Here is a 12,563-nt window from a genome sequence, read left to right on the forward strand (position 1 = left end):
GCCTTGAGCTGAAGAGCTGAGGGACAGCACCCAGGCCGAGAGTTCAAGCCCCACGACCGACAAAAAAAAAAAACAAATAAAATCTCGGGGCTGGGAAGGTGGCTCAGTGATGGAGCGCTTGCCTTGCATGCATGAGGCCCTGGGTTCGATTCCTCAGCACCACATAAGCAGAAGAAGCTGGAAGTGGCGCTGTGGCTCAAGTGCTAGAACACTAGCCTTGAGCTGAAGAGCTGAGGGACAGCGCCCAGGCCCAGAGTTCAGGCCCCACAACCAGCAAAAAAAAAAAAAAGAAGTAAAGTCTATCACAAACACAAAATGTTCAAGAGTAATAAACTAATAAAATAGTTTGGCCTAAAAAAAAAAAAAAAAAAGTGAAATATCAGCCAAAAGGTCACAGATAAAGAATCCAATTTCTCTAGGACCTAAATAACTTGAGAACAGTAGTAAGCACACACAAATACCAGTTAATAATATATTGAGCAACTTACTACTTAATTATGCCTAGAACTCTGCTCCTGACAACATTGTAATGAAAGAATTATCCCATTTTTCAAAGGAGAAAACTAAGACTCATTAAGTATAAATGCCTTCATAAAAGTCATATAGGGGGCTGGGAAGGTGGCTCAGTGGTAGCACGCTTGCCTTGCATGCCTGAGGCCCTGAGTTCGATTCCTCAGAACCACATAAGCAAAAAGAAAAAAGCCGGAAGTGGCACAGTGGCTCAAGTGGTAGAGTGCTAGCTAGCCTTTAGCTGAAGAGCTGAGGGACAGCGCCCAGGCCCAGACCGGACCAAAAAAAAAAAGAAAGAAAGAAAAAGTCATATAGTTACAGGACCAAACATCCAACAATAACTGTAAAACCCCAATTCCATCTGCAAGGCCCTTGATGACTCCTAAAGTGACTATTGTTATTTTACTTCAGATTTATTATCTTTTAATTTTTAATTTTATTGTAAAGGTAATGTACAGAGGGATTACAGTTACATAAGTCAGGTAGAGTACATTTCTTTTTTTTCTTTTTTTTTTCGGTCCGTCATGGGGCTTGAACTCTGGGCTTGGGCACTGTCCCTGCACTCTTCAGCTCAAGGCGAGTGCTCTACCGCTTAAGCCACAGCGCCACTTCCGGTTTTCTAGTGGTTTATTGGAGTTAAGAGTCTCACAGAGTTTCCTGCCCGGGCTGGCTTTGAACTGCCATCCTCAGACCTCAGAGTAGCTAGGATTACAGGCATGAGCCACCGGCCCCTGGCTTACATTTCTTTTTTGACAATGTCACCCCTTCCTTTACTCAGGTTTATTATCTTTGCTTCAACTAAGGAAACCTATCTGATTTTGAGAGGCTAAAGACTGTCCAAGACCAGGCAGCCATTAAGGAGGGGTGTCAGGGAAAAACTACCAATCCAGACCTTTTGGATACTGAGTCCCCAAATCATTTCACCACTGTTTTCCCAAAGGTAAATCCCAAAGAAATTGCCTTCAGAATGGAAGAAGAGTAGGAAACTGGGAAAAAATGTACATTTGGAATAAACTGCACACATATATATACACGTATGGCACAAGAGGTACCAACAGCCTTCCGTTTATCTTATAGGAAAGGAAATTGATAGGATATTTGATCCCCATTATTACAAAAAACTAAGTGGGAAAAAAATCACAAATTTTCAGCATATTTCAGCATCTAACATCTTCACATCTAAATGCTCTTCCAGACAGATAGTAGTTTCCACAAAGAGCTCAGAACTTGGGAATAAGTTTCTTCAATTTCTTTTTTTTTTCCTTTTTTTTTTCTGGTACAGGGGAGGGGGACTGAACTCAATGTCTCATGTTCTCTCTTGGCTTACTTGCTCACAGCTGGTGTTCTACCACTTGCATCATGCTTCCAGGTCAGCTTTTGTTGGTTAATTGGAAATGGAGTCTTGTAGATTTTTCTGTCCTGGTCTGTTTCAAATCTCAATCTTCTGATCTCAGTCTCCTGAGAAGCTGAGATTACAGATGTGAATCGCTGGAGCCCAGTTTATTAATTTCTTCAATTTCCACATCATTCATACAGATAATATGGTAATCAGATGATCCCACAACTTCACAATTATTACTTGAGCCACACCTCTAGCCTTTGTTTTTTTCAGACAAGGTTTCACCTTTTTGCCCAAGCTGGTCTTAGACAGCTCTCTTATCTATACCTCCTACATATCTTGGATTACAATATCTGGCTTGTTCATTGAAATGAGATCTCACAAACTTTTTGTCCAGGCTAGCTTTTGAACCACAAACCTCTCAGTTTCTCAAGCAGCTGGGATTACAGGTGTAAACCACAAGACCTAGTCCAGGATTACTCTTTTATATCATATCCTTACCTTAACCATAAACAACCAATGACTTGCTACCATTGCAAAGGTGATGGGATACCATTTCCATTATAGATTAGGTGAGTCACTGACTCTTAGGAATTAGGTGTGTAACTCAAGTGACATGGCATTTGACCACAGAACCTGCAGGAGAGCAGGACAAGTCTAGAGGGGAAAGGAGAGGGAAATTACATTAACAGAACCCCCACAGAGCCATTAGATACTTATTGTTGGCCAATTTGAGAACAAATTATCAAACAAGATAGGGCACCCGGTAAGACAGTCATGAATGGGCTGGTCCAAATTTCATATACTACTAAAGCTGACCCACCAAGGTCCCCTCCCTGGAGGGGAGGGGGTCAAACTAAAGAAAAACCACTGGGGATGGAATCAAAATGTAGCAGGTTAGGGAAAATAAAGTAAGGAGATGGCTCAGACCACACTAGAGGAGAGAGGAGAAAGAAGAGAAAGAGAGGTCTCAAAAGGCAAGCACTGAGGCTGCTATTCCTTGCTGGAGGCTCAGAGTCTTTGGTTTTTTCATGAGTGCATAATTTTCCCAGGCCTCTTTGGAGACTTATTCTCAGCTCTTCCACATAGCTGCCAATGGACGCCTCAGAGGGACTTTAACAAACCCTAAACCCGGAGTCTTCTGAAGTGTCTGACAAATTAAGAAGACTCTCCGCCCCCTCCAGCTTCCTTGGGGTCCATGACTTCTTGAGTCCAAATGTGGAAATGGAGCTCCCTACTCCCGACTCCGCCAGCAGGGCCAGGGAGCAGCAGCTGTAGGACACCTCTGTGCTCCTCCATCCCTCAGCAGAGGACCTGGGCTAGGGCCTGGGGATGAGGCCCAGACAGCAGCCTTGACCAGAGTGAATAAAAGCAATTCAGATGTGCCTCCACCTATTGTTTGAGGAATGATTGGGACCAAGATCCTTTCAAGATTAGGGTCTAATTACAGCAGAGAGTCTTATAAGGAATCAGTCTCATGGTGTTGATTGAATACAGCCTATGAACAAAAAGCTCCTGAATGCTATAATACACTGATTCTATAGGACAGGAATTTTGAATAGCTAATGTATCATGTGATCAGTGATTTTTTTTTAATTTGATCCTATGCATCTCTTTGTACCTCAATGCCAGTCATTTGTTTGCTAAAAAGCCTGTGATAGGAAATAGGTATTTGCATACACGTAATCAGTATTGGGTCATTTAGGTATTGGGTCATTTAGGTATTGGGTAAGAATTAGATGATTCACTGTGTTCTGATTTTCAAATATTTGATTTGTAATAGAAGATTTTGGTGTCAAGTGGAATTGTCAGTAGCAAATAATTGGGCATATAAAGACAAAAAGCAAGCACTAGAGTCATTAACAGACACATAGAAAAAAACATTATTTTATGAAGTTATAAAAGCTTTCCTCAAGGTGTGGGAATGAGGTTTTGTGGTATAGTGCTTGCCTAGCATGCATGAACCCCTGGGTTTGATTCCTCAGTACTACATAAACAGAAAACACTAGAAGTGGCACTGTGGCTCAAGTGGTAGAGCACTAGCCTTGAGCACAAGAAGCTCAGGGACTGTGCCCAGGCGTTCAGTTCAAGCCCCAGGACGAGGAGGAGGAGGAGGAGGAGGAGGAGGAGGAGGAGGAAGGGGGGAGGGGGAGGAGGGGGAGGGAGAGGAGGGGGAAGGGGAGGAGGAGGAGGGGGAGGAGGGGGAGGGGGGAGGAGGGGGAGGAGGAAGAGGGGGAGGGGGAGGGGAGGAGGAGGAGGGGGAGGGGGGGGAAGAGGGGGAGGAGGGGAGGAGGGGGAGGAAGAGGAGGAGGGAAGAAGAAGAAAAAGAAGAAGAAGAGGAGGAGGAGGAGAGGGGAGGGGGGAAAGAGAGAAAGAAATGAAAGAAGGAAGGAAGGAAGGAAGGAAGGAATGGAAGAAGGCAGGAAGGGAGGAAGAAAGAAAGAAGGAAAGCTTTTCTCAGCTTTGTCTCATTCTCAAGTTAGGTCATTTTAATAGCCCACAAAAATAAGAAAAGGAAAAGCACTGTGGTCAAAAGCTAGAGTTAATATAAGAAAAAAAGAGTAAAGAAAGGAATAGTATGAATGAAAAGTATTGTAGAAAGACATACTCACAAAACACATGAAAACTATAACTATTTCAAAATGACTAAAAGACTTTATGATCTTAAGCCATAAAAATATGAATCAGAATTATTAATGATTAAAAAGTAGGTGCCAGGCCGGGCGCCAGTGGCTCATGCCTGTAATCCTAGCTACTCAGGAGGCTGAGATTTGAGGTTCAAAGCCAGCCCAGGCAGAAAAGTCCATGAAACTCTTATAGCCAATAAACCACCAGAAAACCGGAAGTGGAGCTGTAGCTCAAGTGGTAGAGCACACACCTTGAGCTGAAGAGCTGAGGGACAGCGCCCAGGCCCAGAGTTCAAACCCTACAACCGACCAAAAAAAAAAAAAGTAGGTGCCAGTATTCCTAAAAAATGGGGAGTAAGGGCTGGGAATGTGGCTTAGTGGTATAGTGCTTGCCTAGCATGCTTGAAGCACTGGGTTCAATTCTTCAGTACCACATACACAAAAAAAACCAGAAGTGGAGCTGTGGCTCAAGTGGTAGAGTGCTAGCCTTGAGCCAAAGAAACTCAGGGACAGCGCCCAGGCCCTCAGTTCAAGCCCCAGGACTGGCAAAAAAAAAAAAAAGGGGGAGTAATAGGAAACATCATTTGACTAATGAAGTTTACAACACAGAAAACAAGTAAATAAAGCCTTTCAACAGATTGAAATGTCCAGAATAGGCTAATTCAGACAAACAAGGCTCATAGTTACCAGAGATTCAAGAAGAAGAGGGCACTGCATCTGATAACAGGTTCTTTTATGGATAATGAAAATATTCAGGAGTTAGTGGTGATTTTTGTAACACATAATGAATATACTAAAACCATTGAATTACACACTTCAAAATAACCCGCAAAAAGCAGGGCAAGAGGTGTGGTAGAATGCCAGTGAAACGTGAGCAAATGTGAAGCCCTGGGGCTGGGAAGGTGGCTCAGTGGTAGAGCGCTTGCCTTGCATGCATGAGGCCCTGGGTTCAATTCTTCAGCACCATATAAGCAAAAAGAAAAAAGCTGGAAGTGGCGCTGTGGCTCAAGTGTAGAGCACCAGCCTTGAGCTGAAGAGCTGAGGTATAGCGCCCAGGCCCAGAGTTCAGGCCCCACGACCGGACCCCCCCCCCCCAAAAAAAAAGTAAAATTATAAGAAAACGAAAAGATGGTCTTTTAGAATATAATCTATCTTTTTCTTATGTTTAATGGCTCACCAAATACATCTTTTTTCCTAGCCCCCAAAAGTCATCCTCAATTCACCGGACCCTTTTCAAGCAGCAAGGAAGCTTGGATTCCTGAATGTAAACCCATCTTTTTTCATTCAGTGCATTCATCCTTAGAAAACCACCCCTTTCCATCAGCAGTTTCACATTTTACTTTTAAAGAAAATGTTTATGAGCCAGGCACTGGTGGCTCATGCCTGTAATCCTAGCTACTCAGGAGGCTGAGATCTGAGGATCAAGGTTCAAAGCCAGCCCAGGCAGGAAAATCTGTGAGACTCTTATCTCCAATGAACCACCAGAAAACTAGAAGTGGTGCTGTGGCTCAAGTGGTAGAAGCTCCCCTTGAGCTGAAAAGCTGAGGGGCAGCAGAGTTCAAGCCCCCACAACCAATAGGGGGGGTGGGGAGGAGAGATGGGAGGGAGGGGGAAGGGAGGAAAGCGAGAGAAAAGAGAGGGGAGAGAATGTTTAAGGGCTGAGGATGTAGCTCACCAGAGAAGATACCCGTACAGGCCCCTGGGTTCCTTAAAACAGACTTCAGAAACTAAGTCCATTCTCCTTATCAGACCAAGAAGGAATCTAATGCCCAGGTAGATTAAGTGGTTTGCTTAAAGTCACGCCATTAATAAAATGGCTAAGCCGGGACTAATACAGAAAAGTACTGAATGAAACGGCTCCTTCGCTTTTCCTTTATAGCAGGTGGCAGTGCCTGTGCTGCCTATGCATTTCATAGGAAACCACGTTCACTTCCTGCTCTAACCACTCTTCTGTTATGAGGCACTGTTAAATGAGGAAATGGTAGGTTCTTTCCTCCAGGATCATTAGACTTATCGATGGGTAAGGTATTAGGAAGAGTTGAATACTCATCCTGCCTAGAGAAACAAAAAAAATACCAGCATGGAGTAAACATTCAAACTGAGACGCCAACTGTAGAACATCTAGCTTTAGAAAAACTCACAGCTTGACTTATTCCAAGTCTTGGAGGGAAGGCAAAAGCCAGTCTGGCACAACTCGTTCTTTAGTTTGCCGGACTCCGGTTAGGGCTGGCAAATGAATGAATGACAAATGATGAGGAATGAATGAATGAATGAGTGAATGGCGTGGCTGTGCCCCTAGGGGCTGACTGTGGGGAGGTGGAGTCTACTCGCTCTTCTCTTCCTCGGATGCTCCACCGAGATCTAGCTGCAGTGGGGCGAGGACCGGCTGGGGAGGCGTGTCCCGGCTAACGACGGGCCCGGGGCGGCCCAAACCAGCCCGGGGGACCCCCGGCCCCCCGCGGCCCCGCTCCACACCTCCCGTCCCAGTCGAGCCCGTTACCTCGGGGGGCTTTGTGGTCCAGAGGTCCTAAGACCCCAGAGGCAGCTCCCAGCCTCCGGGTAGGAGGCCCCGAATGAAAACTGTTGGAACCTGAGGGCCTCTAGGACCGGGGGAGGGGAAGGAGGGGGGAAGGAGGAGGGAATACCCCGCCCCCCGCAGGTGAAGTTTACAACTGCCACTTCCGGGGGCTGAGGAAAGAAGGAACTTCCCTCACACACACCTTCTAGGACTTTCTCGGGCCTTCCAGGCTCCGCCCCGGTCTCACCCCCCTCCCCCCGGCCGTCGGGCCCGGCCTCGGCTCCCGCCGCCTGCCACCAGCCTCCCGCTTCCCGCTTCCCGCCTCCCGCCGCCCTCTGCCGGCGGCTCCGGGATACGTACTCGGAGAACGCCGGGCTCTGATTGGGAGAGCTCGCCCGCGAAGCCGCGCGCCTTCGCCTGGGCCTGCGCATGCGCCGTTGCTGAGATGGGGAAAGGAGGGGGAGGAGGCCCCGACGCGCGTGCACGGGCGCGCGCGCGCGTTCCCGCACCAGGCGCTCCTCCTCCCCGCGCCTGCCTTCGCGCTCGCGCTGCCGTGGCTCCGCAGGGGGTTCTCGGGTCACGGAGCCTCTCCTGCTTTGCTGAGCCTAATGGGAGCGCAGCTTCCCACTCCTCACCCCCTTTGCCAGCCGACCGAGTAAGCCTCGCCGAGGCCAGAACCCTGCTCGAGCACCTTTACCCCAGCGGGCGAGCCCGGGCGCCCGACCCCCGCCGCGGCGCTGGGCGGGGCGCAGGGCCTCCAGGGACTTCTCTGGGGGGCTGCCGCACAGGTGGCTGCGTTTCTCTCGCTCTAGTCCCCTCCTCCCATCCTCTTTGTATCCCAGTTTGGGGTGGGGAGGAGATAACCCGGGTTGGGAGCACGCAGGTCGATGCAGTGCATCTGTTGACGCTCCTGTTGTTATAAATAGTGTGTAACAGATCTCGATCTCTCTCTCACACACACATCTCCATAATGTGTACAGTACTCTGATTTCTCTTGTTAGCTGCTTCACAATCTGCCGCTGCTTTGGGGAGATTGGAAAACCAAATCCTCTTTTGTTCCTTGGCTTTTGAAAGCCTATTCCCCAAAGAACAATGCAAATTGGCAGGATTTTGATTAAGGATTGTATGCTCCTTTCCAAAAAGGTGTTTAACACAAAAAAGCCTTTGATGTTAAACTAGTCCCGTGTCGATTGTCTTCAACCTGAAACCAAGGTGTAGGGGTCGACTTTCCCCGGCTCTCCCTCTGGAGAGGCAATGGTCATAAATGCAAATATAAATTGAGATTAAAACCTCCTTGGTTCTTGTGTCTCTGAAACCTTAATTGGTTTGAGTTTAGTTATTTAGATTTAAAAGGAAGATTGTCTCTGCTTCCTAATACTTTGGCTAGAAAGAGGATAATTGCTTCAAAAGAAAGAGGCTTAAGGAAAAAAAAAAGAATTAACCAGCTCCAACATTTACAAATGTAATGGAAAAATACATAAAGCTAGTAAGATTAAAGCTCTTTTTACAAGCTCTGAATAATGTTTTGTAATTTCTTATGTAAGTTTTAATAGCATTATAAAAAGGTGTAGCAAGAACAAATGGTAAATGTACATTTTTAAATGAAAAATTAGTTCAGGGCTGGGAATGTGACTTAGTGGTAGAGTGCTTGCCTAGCATGCATGAAGCCCTGGGTTTGCTACCTCAGTACCACAAAAACAGAAAAAGCCAAAAATAGTGCTCTGGCTCAAGTGGTAGAGTGCCATCCTTCAGCAAAAGAAGCTCAGGGACAGTGCCCAGGCCCTGAGTTCAAGCCCCAGGACTGGCCAAAAAAAAAAGACAAAGAAGGAAGGAAGAAGGGTGGGTATAATGTGAAAGCTTGAAATCTGTTTATTCGATCATTTAGTATCTACAGAATACAGAGTATATACCCAACATGGAAAGATCTAATAGAAATACTAAAGAGAAATATTTATATCAACCCTGAACTCCTAGAAAGAATTTATAGAGAACTTTCATTTTAATCTGGGAAGACAGTTGTAGACTCAAAGAAACTGGAAGAAAGACATGGAAGACACAGATATAAACACAGAAAACAGCAGGAGGCTGTAGAAGTAGAAACTGTGTGCACAAGGGGGCAAAGAGGAGTGAGACCAGATGGAAAAATAATGCAAAACCCATTCACAGGACCTTTTAGATTTACTAAAAATTGTAATAATAATAAAAAAAAATCAGGGGCTGGGAAGGTGGCTCAGTGGTAGAGCGCTTGCCTTGCATGCATGAGGCCCTGGGTTTGATTCCTCAGCACCACATAAGCAAAAAGAAAAAAGCCGGAAGTGGCGCTGTGGCTCAAGTGGTAGAGCGCTAGCCTTGAGCTGAAGAGCTGACGGACAGCGCCCAGGCCCAGAGTTCAGGCCCCACGACCGGACCCAAAAAAAAATTTAAAAATTTAAAAATTTAAAAAAAATTAAAAAATCAGATCAAGCTGAGTGCTAGTGGCTCACACCTGTAATCCTAGCTACTCAGGAGGCTGAGATCTCAGGATCATGGTTCAAAGACAGCCTCAGTAGGAAACCAACCACCAGAAAACCAGAAGTGGAGCTGTGGCTCAAAGTGGTAGAGTGCTAATCTTGAGCACAAAAGCCCAAGGACAATGACCATGCCTGGATTCAAGTGCCACAACCAACCCCCACCCAAAAAAAATTTTTTTTGTTAAAAATCAGATCATTCCAAAATACCTATATTGTTCTGGTAGTTATAAGGTAGTTCACTGTTGTCTCCTTTAGTTAGAATACTACTTAAGAGTGGTGCTGAGGAATCGAACCCAGGGCCTCAGGCATGCAAGGTAAGCCCTCAACCACTGAGCCCACTTCCCAGCCCCTCAAAAGCAAAAAGAAAAAAGCCAGAAGTGGCGCTGTGGCTCAAGTGGTAGAGCACTAGCCTTGAGCTGAAGAGCTGAGGGACAGCGCCCAGGCCCAGAGTTCAGGCCCCATGACCAGACCCAGCAAAAAAGAAAAGAAAAGAAACCTGTAGGAGATGTTCTCCAACCCACTTCCCTGTTAGTCTCAGTAATTTCTCTGTCTTCTCTACATCTTTAGATGTAATTAGATCTATCCTCACTTTAGTAATAAAGCTGCTTTATTACTAAAGCAACTTTCAACCTCAGTGAGAACCTCAGTGCCAAATCCTGGACTTTGTTGATTCTCCAGAATAGATGAGAATATACTCTTTAGCTGTCCAAACCTGACCATTTCATTGCTACTCAAGGAACCACTGTGGCCTTCAGCGTTATCATTTTTTTGTTTGCCTCCACCTTCACATTGTTCCAGATAAGCATCCCAGGTGTGTGATCTCATCTAGTCCTACATAAACTTGTCTTGCAGCTCAATTATTTATATCTACCTCTGACCTCTTATGAACTCTGGTTTTGCACTTCTAATTCCCATTTCAACAGTGCCACTTTGAAGTCTGATAGTATTGAATCTAGAATATCTAAAATGTAATTATCTTTCTCAACTTACCATAGGATTCACACAAACTACTCTTCTGCCTATTTATAAAGCTTCTAATCTCCTAGACACTAAGGCAAGGAAAACAGAATCTTCTCTCTCAAGGTCTTAATTCACACATCCAAGAATCTTACTTTTGCTCTAAGCCTCCTATTTTTTTTAATGCCTTCTATTGAGCACCTGTATATTTTTCTCATTGGTCCCTCTCCAGACTTCTTATAATGAGGACCTTGTTGTGGTCTAAGGCAAATCACTCACATCCTTCTTCTGCTCAGTTGGCAATTAACATCTAGGGCATTTTTAAACTGGCAACTATGAGAGAAGAGGATTAAAAAAAAAACATTAAAAAATCAAATCAGGCCTAGGGGCACATGTGTATATTTATTACACTAGGGAGTGTTACAGGCTCATTGCACTCATGTGGGCCTCAGGGCTTCTTAAACACCAGATGAGCCAAGTCCTTTTGACCCTTCTATAACCTTCCACAGAAGGTTCAGATGCCAGGTGCTGGATTATTATGCTGTTTGGGTATTAGTTCTTCCAACTGAAAGGCCTTTGCATAATTGTTGTTCTTGGTGGCTCTGGTCCTTTGTTCCTTTCATATGCTACAACAGAAATGATCTTTCTAAAGCATAGCTCTGATTATGGTACCGTCTTAATTAATTCTTCAAGTGGCTCCTTATTGCTTACAGAATAAAACTCAAACTTTTCCTCTGTCCACCAAAACTCTCTAATTATCTTTCTAGCTGCCTTTCTAGCTTTGCCTCTTCCAAATCTCACAATAAGTCTTCTTTCTCACTTGCATTAACAAACAGAAAAACACTATTATTTCAGAGTAAATTTTAAAAGATGCATGTACTTTTCATCCTTTTATATGAAATGTCCTGAGATATATAGATTAATTTAGATTTAAATCCAAATAGGGGCTGGAAAGTTGGCTCAATGGTAGAGCACTTGCCTTGCATGCATGAGGCCCTAGGTTCGAGTCCTCAGCACCACATAAGTAAAAAGAAAAAAGCCGGAAGTGGCGCTGTGGCTCAAGTGGTAGAGTGCTAGTCTTGAGCTGAAGAGCTGAGGGACAGTGCCCAGGCCCAGAGTTCAGGCCCCACAACCGAACCCCAAAAAAATAATAAATCCAAATAATATTATTAAACATATACATTCCATGTTCTATGCTAAGTGGCTTCACATCTGTTCTTTTTCAACAACACAAATATATTTATCGTTCATTCCAATAATACATGATGATTTTAAAACTTAGTGCAACTACAGAACAGTAAAAGCCTCTCAAAGCTCCCAAAATAGGTTTAAAAAACTCTTAGAATTCGGAAGTGTACTCATAATCTCACTCATGTAACTGTAACCCTCTGTATAGTAGCTTTACAATAAAAAAAAAAAAAAACTCTTAGAATTCAACAATAAAAAGAAAGCAAACCAATTTTAATAGTTGGCTAAAGGCTTTAAAAGACATCAAAGAGCATAAGGCAAACAAGCATATGACAAAATGTTCCACATCATATTTCATAAAAGAATTGCAGATTAAAAAGAGCCAGGTGCAGATGGCTCATACCTGTAATCCTAGTTACCCAGAAAGCAAACACTTAAGGATCATGGTTCAAAGCCAGACTAGGCCTAAAAGCCTGTGAGACTCATTTCCAATCAACCACCAAAAGCCAATAGTGGACCTATGGCTCAAATGATGGAGCACTAATCTTGAGCACAAAAACTCAGGGGTAGCCCTATGCCTGAGTTCAAACCCCAAGATTGGCACGAGCGTACACACACACACACACACACACACATCACAGCACACTTATCAGAATGGTCAAAATCCAGAACATGGACAACAGTAATTGCTAGTGAGAATCTGGAACAACAGAAATATTAACTTCTGGGTTCTACTTAACATTCCACTTTGGAAACCAGTTTACCAGACTAAATAGACTCTTTTTTTCTTGGGGGGGGGGCAACTAGTTTTGGAGTTTGAACTCAGGGCCTGAGCTGTCCCTGAGCTTTTATGCTTAATGTTGCACTCTACCACCTAAGCCACAGCTCCACTTCCAGCTATTGTGGTGATTTAT

The 12,563-nt window shown here is 44.6% G+C and overlaps 1 protein-coding gene across 1 annotated transcript in view; it reads right to left on the reverse strand.

Annotated features, from left to right (window-relative positions):
- Positions 1 to 7,051, reverse strand: part of Ccdc171 (coiled-coil domain containing 171) — a 313,064-nt gene extending 306,013 nt beyond the window's left edge. The window contains exon 1 of the mRNA XM_042692902.1: positions 6,977 to 7,051. The gene's annotated coding sequence lies outside the window, so the exon portion shown is untranslated. The remainder of the gene's footprint in view (positions 1 to 6,976) is intronic.
- Between the last annotated feature and the right edge of the window lie 5,512 nt (positions 7,052 to 12,563).

The sequence above is a fragment of the Dipodomys spectabilis genome, unplaced genomic scaffold, assembly GCF_019054845.1.
Source record: "Dipodomys spectabilis isolate Male_0828 unplaced genomic scaffold, ASM1905484v1 ptg000158l, whole genome shotgun sequence".
Taxonomy (NCBI): domain Eukaryota; kingdom Metazoa; phylum Chordata; class Mammalia; order Rodentia; family Heteromyidae; genus Dipodomys; species Dipodomys spectabilis.